The 19,339-nt window shown below is 35.4% G+C and overlaps 1 long non-coding RNA gene across 1 annotated transcript in view; it reads right to left on the bottom strand.

Moving 5' to 3' along the window:
- LOC147844617 (uncharacterized) overlaps positions 1-19,339 on the bottom strand; it is a 341,112-nt gene that overhangs the window by 260,058 nt on the left and 61,715 nt on the right. Inside the window, exons 5-8 of the long non-coding RNA XR_015942227.1 lie at positions 6,592-6,704; positions 2,749-2,936; positions 2,553-2,660; positions 665-867 (exon numbers count right to left, since the gene is read on the bottom strand). This is a non-coding gene — a long non-coding RNA (uncharacterized LOC147844617). The remainder of the gene's footprint in view (positions 1-664; positions 868-2,552; positions 2,661-2,748; positions 2,937-6,591; positions 6,705-19,339) is intronic.

Genomic DNA, 19,339 nt, shown 5'->3' with positions numbered 1-19,339 from the left:
TCAGGATGAATTATACAAAGAAGACCACTCGTCTCACATACCGTAACACAGGTAAAAGACTGGTGAATTACTCTCGTTTTTAATCTAACAGGCCTCTTTTCACTTCATGTGGGATTAAGCTGCATTAATTATTGATCAGTCATTTCTATAAAGTTTTTTCTTCTTCTTCGTATGCTATACTGTAAAACCCCTGCCATTTTAACCCGTTGATCAGCTTTTAAGAGATTTGATCAAAATCCAAGGGATGCAACAGAATTAGATAGTTATTCAGCATTGAATGTAGTATTCAATGTCAGTATTTTTTTAACATCTAAAAAAATAACGCAATTAATTTGATTGCAGTTTTTTAATTTCCTGTTGTGGTCGAAATGTGTTCAACGTGCAAAGTATGGATAAGATAAGACTTTTAGATGGATAGTTTCAGTATAAAACAATGAACGTCACATCACCAGGCTATCAAGCCTTTCCTCCGGAGTTACATATCATTTCAGGTCTTCTATTTTGATTTTTACTTGTGATTACCAAAATGCCCTCAATGTCTGTCTGTGCCTGTAAACCACAATCGTTAGAGAAAGATTTCTCCTGGTTCTTGGGTTAAACATGGCTGAAAATGAAGCAGTGAAAGCGGAAACGTCTCTAACCTGTTCATCTGTCATCATCTCACCTCACCCCCGCTCCAACCTGGCAACCATTAACAACCCTCCATTTAAGAGGCCAGCGGATGACGGCCAACAGCAGGGAAAGAGATGGATTCACGGGACGTCCCTCAACCGGAGGCCTTCGCCATTCCAGATCATTACTCCTCCTCCTCATCCTCCCGCTCCGGCATAGCTCAAGTCCTCCATTTGTCCCTTTATTGGACTGGGACTGTGAAAGAAATACGTGCAGGTGGGTGAGAGGGATTGTGACGTTTTGCCATTTAAGAGAAGAAAGGTGCCATTTATTTGGCAATGGCGGTGGAGAAAGTCATTCATGCAACAACACGGACATAAAGGCTGTACATCACCTGCTTTTCAGACATTACCAGCTCCGAATGCCATTTGGTTGAGAAGACTTATGGATTATTACAGTGCGTGTGACACAATGAGACAAGCAAACAATGGCGATGGCTATAAAACACGGATAAATGGCTACCTTGAAGTAGCAGTTCCCGTAATGCCAAAAAAACAACATTGTGGATTTGATTCCTTTGGATACATTTACAAATAGGCTTGGTGGGATTTTACTGCATTGCCTAATGCTCACAAACTAAAGTAATGTCAAGAAAAAAGGCAGCTATGCATATGATGAAGATAATTTGTCAATGAAAGACAAAATTCACATTAGTTTTCATTTGAAGTACATTAAAAATGTTGCAATATACAACTCTTACACTTCTGGCTAAGATATTCATATTACTAAAACGCTCTACACTGAAAACACTAATGTTGACTTAAACAATTAAGTAAAGTTGACTGAACATTACTTAAAATTTAGCATTTTGGTCCGATCACCAGGGCCAAACGGAATCTGCGGACGTTTTTTGCTATTTCCGCGGAGAATTTTTGTAAAAATCTGCGGATTTCTGCGGAATTATTTTGGGAGTATCCAGCGGAGTATGATAACTAAAACCTTAATATATGAAATAAAAAGTAATAATTACTGAATAAAAACTAAATAAATTCAGATTTACACATTTGCTCAAGTAAATAAACTGAATTAATTATGGGCTAAAAATCTGCAGAAATCTGCGGAATTCTGCAGAAAATCTGTGGAAAATCTGCAGAATTCCGTGCAAGCAGATTCCGTGTGGGCCTACCTATCACTCAAAAACATATAAGTTAATTTTACATAATGTTCCTACAGTACATAATAAAAGTTGAATTATGAAATGGTAAGAGTATAAATTATGAAAATGATTAATTATCTACAAATTTCATTTAAAATACAGTTTGTTTATTGACAAAATATAACAACACTAATGATTTCTAGTATAAATTACAATTGGAATATCATTTTCCTGCATAGTTATGCTCAATTCTGGCTCTTTCTATCCAGGGTGTGATGTATTGAGTAAAGCATTCAGACTCTGCTCTGTGATGATCCAAATCACTTCATAAGAAGTTCTACCAATACTCGCTTTACTTTTAAATTTTATATCATCTGTGTAATGCAGATTATCGAATGTGCATGACAAACCAAATCTGCTGGAAGCTGCCTGTTGCAGTCCACATCTGTCTGTGTGCTTCTACTGGCAGATTTTGACCTTCCCAATATGGCAGACACATAATGTTGTAATCAACAGCTGTTCAGCGAGTTCTATGTATCCTTATTTGTGGTTATCCAACTATTAATCCCCTTTGATTTTGGTTGGGTTATGGTTGGGTTTAGGGTAGGGAATAGATATGGTTTACATTTTCAATCAAAAATGATGTTGCAGGATCAACAGAGATATTAATCCAGGATCGCACTTGGCAAAATCATGATGCTCAACATAATACCAATCAAAAACTCCCAATGTTAAAAATAAACTCAAAAAAATGGTGAAATCAAAACAAAAGAGGCAAAATTACCTCATTTATCCCATGTGTTAACAAGCTCCCATCGCACACAGCTTGCAAATCTGAACGCTGCCTCAGTTTCCTCTGCCGGCTGTTGATTCCTGTTGTTTTTATAAGTCTCTGCTGAAACAAAGCATCTGTGAACACTGAGTTTAAATTGCATCATCACTGTTTACTGGTCACAGCAGGTCACAGGTATAAGCCTTACCGAGTCCACAGAATGCCATCAACACACACTTCAAATGCACTGGAGATGCAGGAGGATTTTATAGGAATCGGCTACAGACGGTGGAAACTGTAGCTCTGATGGTGGAAACTGACTCTCTGTGTGGTCCTCATCCACTGGTACATATACTTCTGTCTTCACATCCACACCAGCTCTACTTTACTGTTGTTCTGTAATTAGAAAATACTGTTTAGATTTTAAGTTAAGGTGATGTAGTAACATGTAGAAATTACGATGAATTATACAGGGTGGGCCATTTATTTGGATACACCTTAATAAAATGGGAATGGTTGGTGATATCAACGTCCTGTTTGCGGCACATTAGTATATTTGAGGGGGCAAAGATGGGTGGTGACCATGGTGAACATTTTAAAGTCGGCTATCTTAGATCCAACTTTTGTTTTTTCAATAGGAAGAGGAATTTCACAAGAAAAACAATGGTGTGCTTGGTTTTAACATATCATTATTCGTTCATGTGTTATTTATAGTTTCTGACCACTTATTAAATGTGTTCAATGTGCTGCCTGTTGTGTTGGATCTTCAATGCAACCCTCTTCTCCCACTCTTCACACACTGATAGCAACACCGCAGGAGAAATGTCAGCACAGGCTTCCAGTATCCGTAGTTTCAGGTGCTGCACATCTTGTATCTTCACACCATAGACAACAAAGATAGTAGGGCCGTTCTTCATCAATGGAAACCTCAAGGCCACTGGATATTTCAAATAGCTCCATGATGATGTGTCTCCCTCTTTATGCACTGAAGCTGGCACGTTCCCTGAGTTTTTCCAGCAAGATGGTGCACCACCACATTATGGGTGTCAGGTCCGAGCATTCCTAGATGAACAGTTTCCTGAAAAGTGGACTGGTCATCGCGGGCCAGTTGAATGGCCCCCAAGGTCTCCCGATCTGACCCCAAAAGTCTTTTGTATTTGGGGGTCATCTGAAGGCAATTGTCTATGGTGTGAAGATACAAGATGTGCAGCACCTAAAACTATGGATACTGGAAGCCTGTGCTGGCATTTCCCCTGCGGTGTTGCTAGCGGTATGTGAAGAGTGGGAGAAGAGGGTTGCATTGACCATCCAACACAATGGGCAGCATATTGAACACATTTTATAAGTGGTCAGAAACTTGTAAATAACTCATGAAGGAATAAAGTTTTGTTAAAATCAAGCACTCCATTGTTTTACTTGTGAAATTCCCAATACATTTGATATGTCAAATGACCCTCTTCCTATTAAAAAAAACAAAAGTTAGATCCAAGACGACCGACTTCAAAATGGCCACCATTGTCACCATGCATCTTGAAAAGTATGTGCCACAAACAGGACGTTAATATCACCAACTATTCCCAGTTTATTAGGGTGTATCATATAAATGGCCCAATCTGTATGTAATGACATGAACTTGCGCATGAAACACTTGTCCATGAATCACAAGTGGCTGTGATTAATTAATATTACTCAGTTGTTAGGTTAAACTTTAAAATCAGGTATACGTTCAAATCAGTTTTAATTGTGTTGAATAATGAAAATACTATTAGATGCAAGTTGTGAAAAACAACTTGATAAGTGTTAAGTGTGACAAAAGAAACTCTTAACAGAATATTCTGGATTATAATGTTACATTACGCTTGAAAAAAAACTCAAAATCTCAAAACTAGCAGGTATATTAAAAAACAGTGTTTTTGCCTGCAGCGTCTTGCTTTAAATCCGGTGAGGCGGAGAGATGAAGTGTGAAGAAGTTTATAAACGACAGTGTGACACTAAACAAAGAAGAAAAACGGAAATAACTCCGCGAAGGAAGGAAGGTTTGTACAGAAGGCGTGGTTGAGACTTTGCTGTCATGTACCTCAGCGGTGCTAATGGGAAGAGTCAGGTGGAAAATGTACGGAACGGCACTGTTAATTGACCTGACAGAGTCTCCTGACTAAAGCTGTGGAGACGAGCAGACGTACGACATTCACACGGGCTGAGGTGTAGATGCTGGAGGAGAGACGGAAAGACCTGATGGCAGCACTTTCAGAAATATTACACCACGCACAAGTCGTGCAGACGGCGGGATCTGAAGACGGTGTTAAGGATGTGTCAAATACACACGTTTATATCTTCAACCGTTTCAGCCAGACGTACAAAAAAATTATGAACAAAATACTAGATCATATATGCATAGTGGTGTGAAAAAGTATTTGCCCCCTTACTGATTTCTTATTTTATGGCATATTTGTCACTTTAAAGTTTCAGATCATCAAATAAAATAGAATTCTAATCAAAGATACAGCAAGTAAACACATCATGCAGGTATTATTAAGGGAAAACAAAATCCAAAGCTAAATAGTTCTGTGTGAATAAATGTTTGCCCCCTAAACCTAATAACTGGCAGGGCCATCCTTAGCAGCAACAACTGCGATCAAGTGTTTTCAATAAATTGCAGTGAATTTGTTTCAGCAATGTGGAGAAATGTTTACCCACTCATCTTTGCAGAACTGTAATTCAGCCACATTGAAAGGTTTCAAACATGTACCACCATATCTATGGTCATGCCACAGCATCTCAATTAGATTCAGGACAGGACTTTGGCTGGGCCACTCCAAAGTCTTTATTTTGTTTTGCAGAAGTGGACTTGCTGGTGTGTTTTAGTTCGCTGTTCTGCTGCAAAAACAAAGTTCATCTCAGCTAGAGGTCACTAACAGATGGCCCACTATCTCCATTCAGGATATTTTGGTACAGAGTTAAATTCATGGATCCATTTACCACAGCAAGTCCTCCAGGTCGTGAAGCAGCAAAACAAGCCCAGACCATCACACTATCACCATCACATTTCACTGTTAGTTTTTTTGTAAATGTATTGTTACATTTACACCACGTGTAATGGGACACACACCTTCCAAAAAAGTTTGTCAGTCCACATTGTATTTTCCCAAAAGTCTTGGGGATCATCGGGATGTTTTCTGGCAAAACTGGGATGAGCCCAGATTCTTTCTTATGGTGGAGTCATGAACACACCTTAACTAAAGGCAAGTGAGGCCTGCAGTTCTTCAGATGTTGTTGTGGGGTCTTTTGTGACCTCTTGCATGAGTTGTAGTCTTGCGTTTTGTTTTTTATTAATAATAAACACTTTAAAAAAATACCTGATGTGTTCACTTCTGTTATCTTTGACTAATATTTATTCATTTTATTTTTATGCAATAAAGCGTTTTGATAACTTGCAGCGAGTCTGTTTCAGCAATGTGGAGAAATGTTGACCCACTCATCTTTGCAGAATTGTTTTAAATCAGCCACATTAGAGGGTTTTCCAACATGAACCACAAATTTTAAGGTCACGTAAAAGCATCTCAATTGGATTCAGGTCAAGGTCTTCTTTTTTTTCTTCAGCCATAAAGAAGTGGACTTGCTGGTGTGTTTTGAATCATTGTCCTACTGCAAAACCCAGGTTTGCTTCAGCTTTTGGTCTCTAACGAATGGCCGGACTTTCTCTTTTAGGATATTTTGGTACAGAGCTAAACTTGTGGATCCATTTATCACAGCAAGTCCTCCAGGTCGTGAAGCAGCAAAACAGGCCCAGACCATTACACTACCACAACCACATTTAAATGTTAGTATAATGATGTTTTTCTGAAATGTATTGTTGCATTTATGCCACATCTAATGGGACACACACCTTCCAAAAACGTTTGTCAGTCCACATAGTATTTTCCCAAAAGGCTTAGAGAATATCAAGATGTTTTCTGGCAAAACTGGGACAAACCTTAATGTTTTTTGCTTCAGAAGAAGCTTTCATCTTGGAACCAAGTCTCTTCCTTATGGTGGAGTCATGAACACTCACCTTAACTAGAGGGCAAGTGAGGCCTGCAGTTCTTCAGATGTTGTTGTGGGGTCATCTGTGACCTCTTGCATGAGTTGTAGTCTTAAATTGATTCTTTTTGATGATCTTGAACACTGAAGTGTGACAAACATGAGAAATCAGTAAGGGGGCAAACACTTTTTACACCATCTTAGGAAAGTCTTAATGTAAAAGTCTAACTAACACAATCAACTTCCACAAGCCAATTTTTTTGTGACCATCTGATGCCTATAACTACAAATCTGCAACAGACTGAGCTGTGCTTCAATCCCTCACAGGCCTGTTTCCATTAGCATCAAATCACATACGGCATCGACTTTGACTACATAACTTCCTAGACAAATGTTCTCGCCTATGAAGTGTTACTTTCAGCGTAGCCTCCATCTGGATCCTGCATGTGTCTGTTTATTCATGCAACACTCGCCATTCAGAGCCTTTTTATATAACTTTATCAGCCTTCGGATCCTCCTGAGTATTGCAGATCCTTTCGGATGTGGCAGAAAGCATGCTAATCTGGTTAAAAGCTATCTGGAAGTTGAAGTCGACCACCTTGTCTGTTTGGATAACATCAGGCTTGCAACTAAACGCATTAGAAATGACTCCTCCATCTGGAAAGCTTTGCTCTGAGCTCTGTTTAAAAAGACAGACGCAAAATACTGTTGTTGCGTATAGTGCCCATATTAACGCATATTGGAGATGAATTGGCACAGGTTTATATGTTTTTGGTGCTCACCTATTAGCATGTTTATACAGCTCAGGAATATTAACCTATATATCAACCTCATGCCATGTCTGTAATGTTATAAGTAATTCAGTTTTCTATTTGCATGTTAAAAGCTGTTAAGAACTCAAAATATACAATTCATTTATACTGTATATACAAAATATATTTTATTTTATCATCTTTATTTTTGTACTGTCAGTCTATTTTAGAATTGTGTGTGTGTGTATGTGTGTGGATAGATAGATAGATAGATAGATAGATAGATAGATAGATAGATAGATAGATAGATAGATAGATAGATAGATAGATAGATAGATAGATAGATAGATAGATAGATAGATAGATAGATAGATAGATAGATAGATAGATAGATAGATAGATACATTGATAGTACATTGACCTTGGGTTTCTTGAAAGGCACTTTAAATAAAAGGTATTGTTAATATTATTAAACGCAGCATAAAAAATATGAGTGGGAAATCTTTTTATATATATATATATATATATCTGAAAAACTTTAATGCTTGTATGTTTTAACTTTTATCATTTTAATATTTTCAAACAACATTTTTTTTTTTAAATGCTAACAATTTTATTCTAAGTATAACCAACCATAATAGATGAAGCTGTGGATTGTGGCCTGTAAGTATATTTGTTTGTTAAAATTGATCAACTACATGCACAGTGTCTAGTGTTAATGGTATGTTGTAGTGAGGACGTAAACAAGGATGTAAACAATGGGAAATGCTGTTTGGCACCGCTAACAATGCAGCACAAATTCATATTTATCAGTCAAATCGCTGCAAACAGCCACAATCTTCAGCAGCACTGCAGTGTCCCTCTTTACGGCTGCTTGTCGTGCATTAAACATCTCAAACAACGCACTCACAAAAGATAGTTGAACGTTTCATATTACATACACAAGCTTATAACCCAAATATATAAGGCAATTGTCAGATTTAATTTTAAAGAACAGACGTGAGGTTCAGCTGTGTCCTCTTTATTTTCTGTCTGATTCAGCTCAAACTGATAAGGCAAACAGCTACTCTGGATGACAGTGTTTACAAAGCCGAGGCAAAGCGCATGCTTGTAGGAGCATGACGCTTTACCTGTTGACGTGGAGCTGATCCTCGAATCACAGCACATTATGTTAGCTGACCAATCAAAGCCTCTTGAGGGCGGGCTTTTTGGAGGAACTAGGAAATATAACAGTCATTTTCATGTTAGCTGAGCAGCTGTATATATTCAAAGTAAGATATGAAAAAAATAAGGTGATTTTCTACAATTAAAGCATGAGCACACATTGCTTTACATCTTGTAAACACAACCAAGCCTTAAAAATACATTCTGGATCACTTCTTTAATAGTATATCATGGTAAATTTGTGTATGAACAAACAGAAAATTAACAGTAAACAATAATATTAACAAATTTACATCTACCCATTTGCTAAACTTAAATAAAAAAGTCTGTACGAATTAAAACTGCACAAACAACCTGATCCCAGACATCTAAATATCTCCTCCATCTAAAATCCCAATGTTTTCTTTTTATTTCAGCACACGCAGACCCAAAACATGCATTATAAAAGGTAAAACATCCACCCTGACACATGAACGGAGACGAGATAAACGAGCACGTTTCAATCCTCTCCCATGAGCAGCACACAGTTATCCAGCTCAGGAACATTAACCCACATTTGACCCACTCCCACTCCTGTAATTTAATTTAGCAAGTCATTTTCGCTCTTACATGTTGAAATTTCAGTCATCAGCTGCACAAAAAAAAAAAAAAAAAAACCCAAGCACAGTCTCAAATGTAACCCGCAGTAACAGGACGCTAAATATTTCAGTGACCTTTTAAAACTGAAGCAAGGAGAGATTAGACACAGGGCCAAAATTGTCACCTTTTAGCTACACTCACACACCAAGAGACACACACACACACAATCAGTCACTGGTTCAGCCTTTAATCAAGAAACTGGAGCCATTTCTTTCAACGTTTTCAATCAGTCGCCTGCTGTTCACACACACACACACTCTCTCACACACACACACACACTAATTCTGCCGATTACAGTGACATTCTCACACTCACAGCTTTGATAGTTTTGATAGTTTCAGTTCTGCCCACATTGGGCCCGTAACATTTAGTCCGACTGCGGTACGCATAAATCATTATCGCCACTCGCCGATTCACATCTGTCCCATGGAGGGCGCTGTAAAGAGCGCTATGAAATGCCATCAATCACCATGGTGCAGACAACCTTGTGTCGTGCCGGTTTCTTTGAATACCAAACGCTCGCTTTTTTGCGGCACATTAATCAATGAACGCTGCTCATTATTGCCGTATAGATCCGTACCGCTGATACATAATGCATCACTCATTTGTGGCTTGCATAAATCTGGATATGGAATAATCATCTGAAAGGGCATGCATGGCTTACTGTTTGGTTCAAAAGGTACTTGATTGTTTCCGGGCTCTTAATCGTACTCTATATGCAATTTAATGAATAGGTGGTATAGTTAAAATGCGTATCGAATGCAATTAGCTAATCTTAGTGTGCTCTTTGTGACCTACTTAAAGCGGCTTTATTACACTTTTTGTTTATTTTGCTGGGTAATGCTGCTGTTGGAGTAAGAAAAAGATCTGGAAAGACCTTCCAGAGGAACTAATTCACTGAAAAACAATGATGCATTGGATTTACTACCGTTTTTAAGGTAAGTGCATGCAAACAAATAAAACGGGCTGAAGTTAAACAAAGAAAATTAAGTTGTACAATAGTACATTAAATTTTTGTTTGTTTTAATTCAGCCCATATAAATAGCTTGAATCTTTTTTTTATTTTCAGTGTTCTCTGTACCAGTTAGCACTGTTTATAAATGCAGCAACGTATTTTAGAGTTTTCCTCCCCAAACATAAATGTCACAATATTGTAAACTTAAAAAATACACTGTAAAAAATTGGGTTCAACACATTTGTGATTTGTGTAAGGAGAACATGAACGAATTAGGTTTATTAAGGTAAATTTAGTAAATTATTAGTGTATCTTTAATTTAATTAAGTGGTTGAGTTGGTAATATTATGTTTTCATTAGAAGAGATTAGCTATTAGCTACTCAACCAAAACTGTAGCTTAATTGCAATAAATGTAAAATGTAGCAGGAAATGTAGCAAGCTAAGCTAAAAGCTACATGGCAAAAGTAGCTTAGCTACATCTAAGCTATTTTTCAATTTTCATTTTTAAATCGAAGCAACTTCAATCCAAGTCAATCATATCTTAGTGATTAATAAAACCATTAATACAATATATGAGGCAGAATAGTTCAGCTCAGTTATTTACTGTAAATATTATGCTGTACCAAACAGAAGAAAAAAATTATAGTATAACAGCAAAACTACAAATTCAATAAAACCAGGTCTTACACATTTAAAATACTACAGAAATTTATAGTAAAGGGGAATATTTAGCATTATATTGTGTGTGTGTGTGTGTAGAAGAGGTGTAAATATATATATATATATATATATATATATATATATATATATATATATATATATATATATATATATATATATATATATATATATATATATATATTATTTTTTACACCTCTTCATTAATGAATTACACTACATAATGAAGTATCAGTAGTAACAATCATGAAGTAATAGTATTTACCATATAGTCTATTTTAGCCTTTACTATTTTTTTTATTTATATGTATATTTATAATAAAAAATACCACAACAAATTAATTTAGGTACTTCGCTATTATGTAGATCAAAAACATTATAGTACTTATTAAAAATTACTAAAGTATCTTTGGGCACAGCTTAAAAAAAAAAAAAAAGCTTTTCCATTGAAAAGCTATTAGATTCAGAAAGTAGCGACGTTACCGCCACGCTACTGAGAAATGTAGTTAAGCTAACAGGGTCGCTACAAGTAGTGACGCTACTAGCTTAACTACATTTCTCAGTTGTGCCCAACACTGCAAATCCATTCTGATACACATGCGATTTCTTCCCCAACATCTTACATTTGCAGACACAACCAACATTATGTGAACTTAATATACATACAATCAATCTACCCATTTAAATTGAGTTGAAACAACACAGTTCTTAGTTTTTTTTTTTCAATCTACATACATTTTTAAAAATAATCAAGTTTTAACTGATTTAATTGATTTGTGTTGAAACATCATGATGGTGATACTCAGCATTTTTAGTGTAAACTTCTGTATATTTAGTCTGACATGAATCTTATTTTTCTAACAGAACTTGTTTCAGCATTCAAACAACCTATTAAATGTGTTTAACTGCTCATTTTTGGATGCAAGCAAAAACATGCACATTAATTGTTGAAGTCTCTTTAAATGCAAATGAGTTGCTGGTCCTCGTCCTCATTTCCAGAAGAAGGTGGAACATTTACAGTGCTTCGGTTACTCTGGCAGCAACATAGAAAATGACCTAAATATACTGTAAAGACTTGCCAGTTTAAACTCCTGCACTGTGAAACAAATCTTAATTGTCGTGAATTTTAATACTGAATCAAATTAACCTTATATGTCCATTGAACTTATATTATGTTAAACTGACTTAAAACAGCTTGCATAACTTATAAAATTAAGTTAGAACATGATTAACTTAGTTTAAGAGGTTACAATGACCTAAAAACATATGCTGTCAGGACTAATTGATTGTGTAATTTTTAAGTGTTGTTTACAGTTTTCTAAGCAAACGGATATGAAGCAAAGCACAAAACGCCATGCTAGAATTAAACGGAACTCTCTTATGAGTCAGCTGTCAAACACACACGTTGTTATGTAAAAAAACAACAACACACAAGTTCATACAAAGTTCATGTTTGTGAATTGGGGAAGGAATTTAAATGTGTACCAGTATATTGGATCCGTGAAGCTGCATCTCTTATACATGAGGACAACATATAATTAATGCCACTCAGGCCCCACCCCTTTTGGCATAAATTATTTAAATTCAGCCAATTGTGATGTGTACATTTTCTGATGTTCTTCATGCTCAAACTGTGACATCAACGGAAGGTGAAACAATATAAAAACCAACATAAAAAGATTTAAAAGTACTATTTAAAGTACACTGCACATGCACATCCAATGCAATTAAACACACTTCCATTTCCCAAGTCTAAATCCCACTTATTAGCACCCATTTTTTTGTTTTACGATGGCTTGGTCACCAAATCTCTTGTTCATTTAATTTCCGTTATGCGCCATCGGTCAAATGTCAACAGCATAAGAGCTGTCGGTCAACAGGCGCACTGTTCCTCTATCAGTCATTCGCTAAATGCAACTTCTTAAGACGTCAGAGTGCAACAAAACAAGGCGTCCGCGATGCTAATGAGGGTTATTTTTGCTCCCATTTTTAATTATCAAATGCCACACAGTGTGCTTTTAATGACTTTGTTTTAATAGAACTGCAAATTAATCGCCCGGGCTACCGCCGCCGCGCATTTAAACCACTCTGGGAATGGAAATAACGAAGAATCAATGGAGCAACATATTAGCTGGAGATGTTCATCAATGGAAGCGGTGGCCGGAGAGAGTTTCGCTAATCATAAAGCAGGCACACGGTGGATCTTTCTGACTCTCCAGAGAGAAATGCACCTTCATAGAGATCCATACATATTTTATTGAGGAAGAGAGAGGCTTTTTTACTGCTTATCTGCGAGAGCAATCCACCTGCGCTCGCTGCTGCTGTCCAAGAGCGCTTGACAGATCATATTTGTTTGTGTTTGGGTGTCTCATTTCACGCACATGCCACTGCAGCATTTGGATTTTCCTGCCGTTGACACACGGCCCAGGAGAGGAGAGAGGAGCGAGGGAATAATTGTCTGAATTATGAATAGATTTACCCTACTGTACACATTCATGCAGAAATGTCTCCAACAAGACAAAACTGCTGTACTTAGCCAAGCAAACTCAAGTTCCTAAACAACTTTTTTTTTGTAATGCACTTTTTTTGTAGAATACAGTTGATTTTTAAAGGTGCAAGAGTTTGTTTGCAATTATTTTAAAAATCATGATTTTGAACTCTTCAATGCACAATAAAAAGGATTTAACTAATAAAAATTGTAAAAATTGAGGTGTCAGTTTTTGCTATTTAAATACTTAGAAACAGAAAGAATTTATATTATTTATTAATATTAGTAATAGTAGTGGTAGTAGTAATAGTAGTGGTGGTAGTAGTAGTAGTAGTAGTAAAATTATTATTGTTATTAATAATGATAATAATAATAATAATAATAATAATAATAATAACAACATAAACAACAACATTTATAATTATAATAATAATAATAATAATAATTATTATTATTATTATTATTATTATTATTATTATTATTATTATTATTATTATTATTATATAAAAATGGTAAAACTAATAATAATAATAATAATAATAATAATAATACCAATAATAACAACAACATTAATAATAACAATAATAATTATATTAATAATATGAATATGAATAATAACAATAACATCAATAATAATAACAACAACAACTACTTCTACTACAATATCAATAATAATAACAACAACAACAATTAATATCAATATTATTAACAACAACAACTACAACATCAATAATATTAATAATAATAATAATAGATATCAATATTAACAACAACTCCAAAATGTAAATAATAATAATAGTAATATATTAATATTATTAACAACAACATTAATAAATGTATTATTTAATAATATATTTATTACAAAGTATCATTATAATTAATCAAGTAATAATAATTAATAAAGTAATCATTTTAAGTTGTAACATGATTTTATTATAAACATATCCGATTAAAGGCCAAAAACATCAGAAGGCGCACTCAACTCACACGGGAGAAAACTGGACTAGTGGACGGCATGAAGGTCCAGACGCCTAATTCATTGCATGTTTTGGTTAACTAATTCTTTAAATACATCTCTCGTGAGCCCTAAAGGGAATAAAACGCAGACGAAATTTGTCGTTTAGTTATTAATGTATTATATAAGGAGGCCTGAAACAGATTTCTGAATATCCGAATGCCTCCTTTTTAAAAAAAAAATTATTTTTACACAGTCAACAGATCCGATCTTTCTCACATATAAGCAAATATCGGAATTGGGTCACATTTAACTGGCAGTGTAAACAGGGCCAAATAGTTCATAACTGCTAATGCACCCCTCCGCACACAATATAAACTACATGATAACTAATGAATTACAGCATCTATTCTGAACAGGGCCTTTGCTACAGCATTAAAATACAATACATCCAGCCATATTCTATTTCATTATTCAGATTTTGTAAGCACTGAAGTTAAATTCAGCTTTATTTTTAGTGAAAGAATGAACCGATAGCTTATCTTACACGGTTTTGTTTAATGCCTGACATCATTTCAGCCTCCCTATGAAGTGGGCGGGACTTCAGATACTACAAAGCATTTGATTAGTCAGTAAATTTAATGAAAGTGCAAAGGCATGTCATGAAAAGAACCGACTGTTATTGGTGGAAATGAGAATCTGCAAGTTTTGAAATGCTAATTGCTAAATGTTTATTCTGGCTTTGTTTTGAAGCGCATTAGTTAACGTTAAGACTATCATATAAATAATAACACACCCCCCAAAAAACTGTCATTTTGATTTCAGGTGCTTAAAAGCTTACCTTGTATCTATTTCAGAGATCTCTTTAGACTTATGAGATATTTGTAAGATGTTTTCACCAGTACAGAGTTGTTAGCATTTAGCCGACTGGTAAAATATCACCACCACAGCACAGCTTGATAGCAAAGGATGATTTTACAAGCTGTGAGATTGGGCTATAAAAAGATGTTGAATGTGACGTATCGCATTGACCTTAAGGATGTTTGGTGGCAGATTGCCTATGCGCAGGATAATCATGTTTTGAGCACTTCGATGGCAAGAAACGGCTTCATTCTGTGACTTTTTCCACCTGCCTGCAATTTTCAGTCCATCACTGCAAGTGCTCTCGCATAGATGAGAACAAAAGCATCCAGGTTTGCTCTCAAAACACAAACACGGAGGCCAAAACATCTGCGCATCCAACCAAAAATATCTTCGTGCTAAGCAAACAAAACGCTGAGCCATCGCAGTATCACTCACTTTCGCGGATCGTCTGCCAAGAGCTTCACAGGCGGCCGCTAAAGTGAGACTTTTGTTTTATTGCATAATTATCAGACAAAAAAAACGTGGGCTGAGACTTTCAAGCTTCCATATATAGACACAAAATGCATCTATGCTATCTAGATTTTTAAATCCACAAATATTATAATACTTTATATAAAAAATTTAGTTTTACAGTGAAAACACAAAAAAGCATTAATTAATGTAATTTTACTTGTGCTGAGCAAAGATTAATCAGGTTCAAAATAAAATTATGTTTTGACAATACGTGTGTGTGTGTGTGTGTGTACTGTGTATATTTATTATGTGTAGATAAATGCATACATGCATGCATGTATGTGTTTATTTATATCGATATAACATATAAATATACTATTTTGTATAGGTTAGATTCTTATAAATTTTATAGATGCATAATAAATACATAAATAAGTAAATAAATAAATAAAATATATCAAATAGATTAATTTAAAAATAAATATATTATAAATATATTATATAGATTTATATACATGTGTGTGCATTAAATATACCTTATAAATAAATAAATAAATAAATAAATAAATAAATAAATAAATAATTTAGATACCTATAAAAATAAATATATGACAAATATATAGACTCTATAAATGTTTATGCATGGGTGTGCACTAAATATACATATTAAATAAATGAATAAATAAATAAATAAATAAATAAATAAATATAGATAGATAAGTATAAAAAATATATATTATAAATATATTATATTGATTTATTTGCATATGTGTGCATTACATATACATTATAAATAAATAAAAAATATTAATTAATACGTTATAGTATATTAATATTAAAATATTATAATTATAAATATATTTTTTTTAGATTTTACAGATTTGTATGCATGTGGGTGCATTAAATATACATAATTATTATAGCAGATTACACATATATACATAGCAGATTTTGTGTAATTAATGTTAAATTAAACTAAACTAAAATAATTATAATAATTTCTAATCAATTAATAAATGGTTTAATAATGTTTATGTTTGTTTTATTTATTCACTTATTTATTTGTTTATTTAACTTTAAATCTAAATAAGCCATTTAATTATAATATTTATTTCCTGGTACTGGGTTGCAGCTGAAAGGGCATCCGCTGTGTAAAACATTTGCTGGATAAGTTGGCGGTTCATTCCGCTGTGGCGACCCCTGATGAATAAAAAGACTAAGCTTAAGCAAAATGAATGATTTAATCATATTTAATCGGAAATTAATCACATTTGCACCAATAAAATTAAAACAACATTAACAGATAAATAAATACATTAATATCATTTAGTCTTCATATTTATACATTATTGAATTGTTTGTTTGCTTGTTTGAATTTAATAACATATATTAAAAAAATATCTATTTATGACCATTTGGGATCAGATGATATTCGCTCACAACTTTCAGAGAGCTTTCCGGGTAAATTCTCTTTTTAATATTTATATAACTATGTCTTTATTGAAAAAGCAAGGTTAACTTGTTTATGCATGAAGTAAAACTATTCAGCCTCTCCTCTCAAGACTCGCTCACCTTCATTAAAGTCAGCCATAATAAATGTCGCTCTGTCTCTCTCGTCTCTGGCTAATGACAAGCAGCCCTTCAGGCCAGAACGAACAGCATGAAAAGATGACGGGATTTAGAGGACGACTGTACCCATAATGCCCTACAAGACCCATCATTTCACAAGAATACAATTTGCACTGGGGAAAACAGGTGGAGAGGGACGCAGAAAATAAATAAATATATAAATAAATGAATGAATCACCTATTGATACTGTGCAAATGCATTTTTCACCTCCCTCAGCTAGGCAGTGACAGAAATGGATGATTTTTATTAAGAGCCCTGGCTTTCTATCTACAGTATCATATATCTCCTCTAACACTGAAGGCCGGGAAGACTGAGAGAAAGAGAGGGAGATTTTTTGGATGGTGAAGGCTGCTTTAGATTCCTGTCAGGTGTCAGATTCGCCGAGGCGTAGACAGCAGCTTTTGTTTTTTGCTGACGCTTTGTTTTGAGTTCTCCAGGGCTCAACTGGAGACAAAAGTGCCATTTAGCCTCGTCGGGTGTGTGGAGACATGATCGCTTCTGTAATGGCACAGCCTCAACTTCCAGAACCTCTCTGTGAACTTCATGGAACCACATATTAAGCCAGGCAAGATGAAAAACCTGAGGTTAAACTGCTTTTTGTCAGATGTTTCCTCACATGGAGAGTGTGTGGATGATAAAACTCTGCATAGTGTCATGGTTAATGTGGAAATGGAGATATTGAGGCCCACAAGAATCCAATTCTGAAGTGCTTTATGACCAATCAGAGCAGTGAATGACTATCTGACCAATCAGATAAATAAGTGCAGAGTAGGATCATCTGACCAATCAAGCGGAATTTGGCCAGCCATTTGACCATTCAGAGCAGAGAATGATCAACTGCCCAGTCAAAGCAGAGCAGGGGCATCTGACCAATCAGAGGAGAGAATGACCATCTGGTCGATCAAAGCAGAGTAGGGCCTAGACCGATTAGAGATAAATAGAGCCAGCTGAGAAATCAGATGAAAGTATACATTTGGCCAATCAGAGTGGAGAATGCCAATATAGGCAATCAGAGGAGAGATCGACAGTCTGGCCAATCAGAGCAGAATATAGGCATCCGACCTTTTAGAGGAGACAACAATCATCTGGCCAATCAGGGCAGAGTAGGGGCATTTGACCAATCAGAGCAGAAAATAACAGCCTGGCCAATCAGAGCAGATTAGAGGCATTTGACCTATCAGAGCAGATGATGAAAATCTGGCTAATCAGAGCAGAGAAGGGGTATCTGGCCTATAATCATAGACTGGGCCACCTGACCAATAAGAGCAAAGGTTCTCAGAAAGTTTACAGAAATTCCTGAAATAATAATTTTAGAAATTACATGACGGCACCAGCTGACCAATCAGAGTAGAGTATGGTCATCTGACCAGTCAGAATAGATCAGTATTGTCTGACCAAAGCAAAGTAGAGTTCTTTAACCAATCAGAGCAAAGCAGGTCATCTGACTTATCAGAGTAGATTAGGATCGTCTGACCAAAGCAAAGTGGAGTCATTTAACCAATCAGAGCAAGATAGGCCATCTGACCAATCAGAATTGATTAGGATTGTCTGACAAAAGCAAACTAGAGAAATTTAACCAATAAGAGCAAAATAGGCTATCTGACCAATCAGAGTAGATTAAAATTGTCTATCAAAAGCAAACTAGAGTCATTTAACCAATCAGAGCAAAGTAAGCCATTTGACCAATCAGAGTAGATTACGGTTGTCTGAACAAAGCAACGTGGAGTCATTTAACTAATCAGAGCAAGATAGGCCGTCTGATCAATCAGAATTGGTTAGGATTTTCTGGCCAAAGCAAACTAGAGTCATTTAACCAATCAGAGCAAAGTAAGCTGTCTGACCAATCAGAGTAGATTAGGATTGTCTGACCAAACCAAAGTCATTTAACGAATCAGAGCAAAGTATAGGCCATCTGACAAAACAGGGTAGATTTGGGGTTGTCTGGCAAATTATAGCAAAGTAGGCCTTCTGACCAATCAGAGTAGAATATGGTAGTCTGACAAATCAGAGCAAAGTAGGCCATCTGATCAATCAGAATAGGTTAGGACTGTCTGACCAAAGCGGAGTCATTTAACCAATCAGAGCTAAGTTGCCCATCTGACTAATCAGAGTAGATTAGGATTGTCTGACCTAAGCAAAGAAGAGTCATTTACCAATCAGAACAAAGTAGGCCATCTGACCAATCAGAGTATGATCATCT

Source organism: Danio rerio, chromosome 4 (assembly GCF_052040795.2).
Source record: "Danio rerio strain M-AB ecotype USA chromosome 4, GRCz13ab, whole genome shotgun sequence".
NCBI lineage: Eukaryota > Metazoa > Chordata > Actinopteri > Cypriniformes > Danionidae > Danio > Danio rerio.
This window is presented reverse-complemented; position numbering and strand designations above follow the sequence as displayed.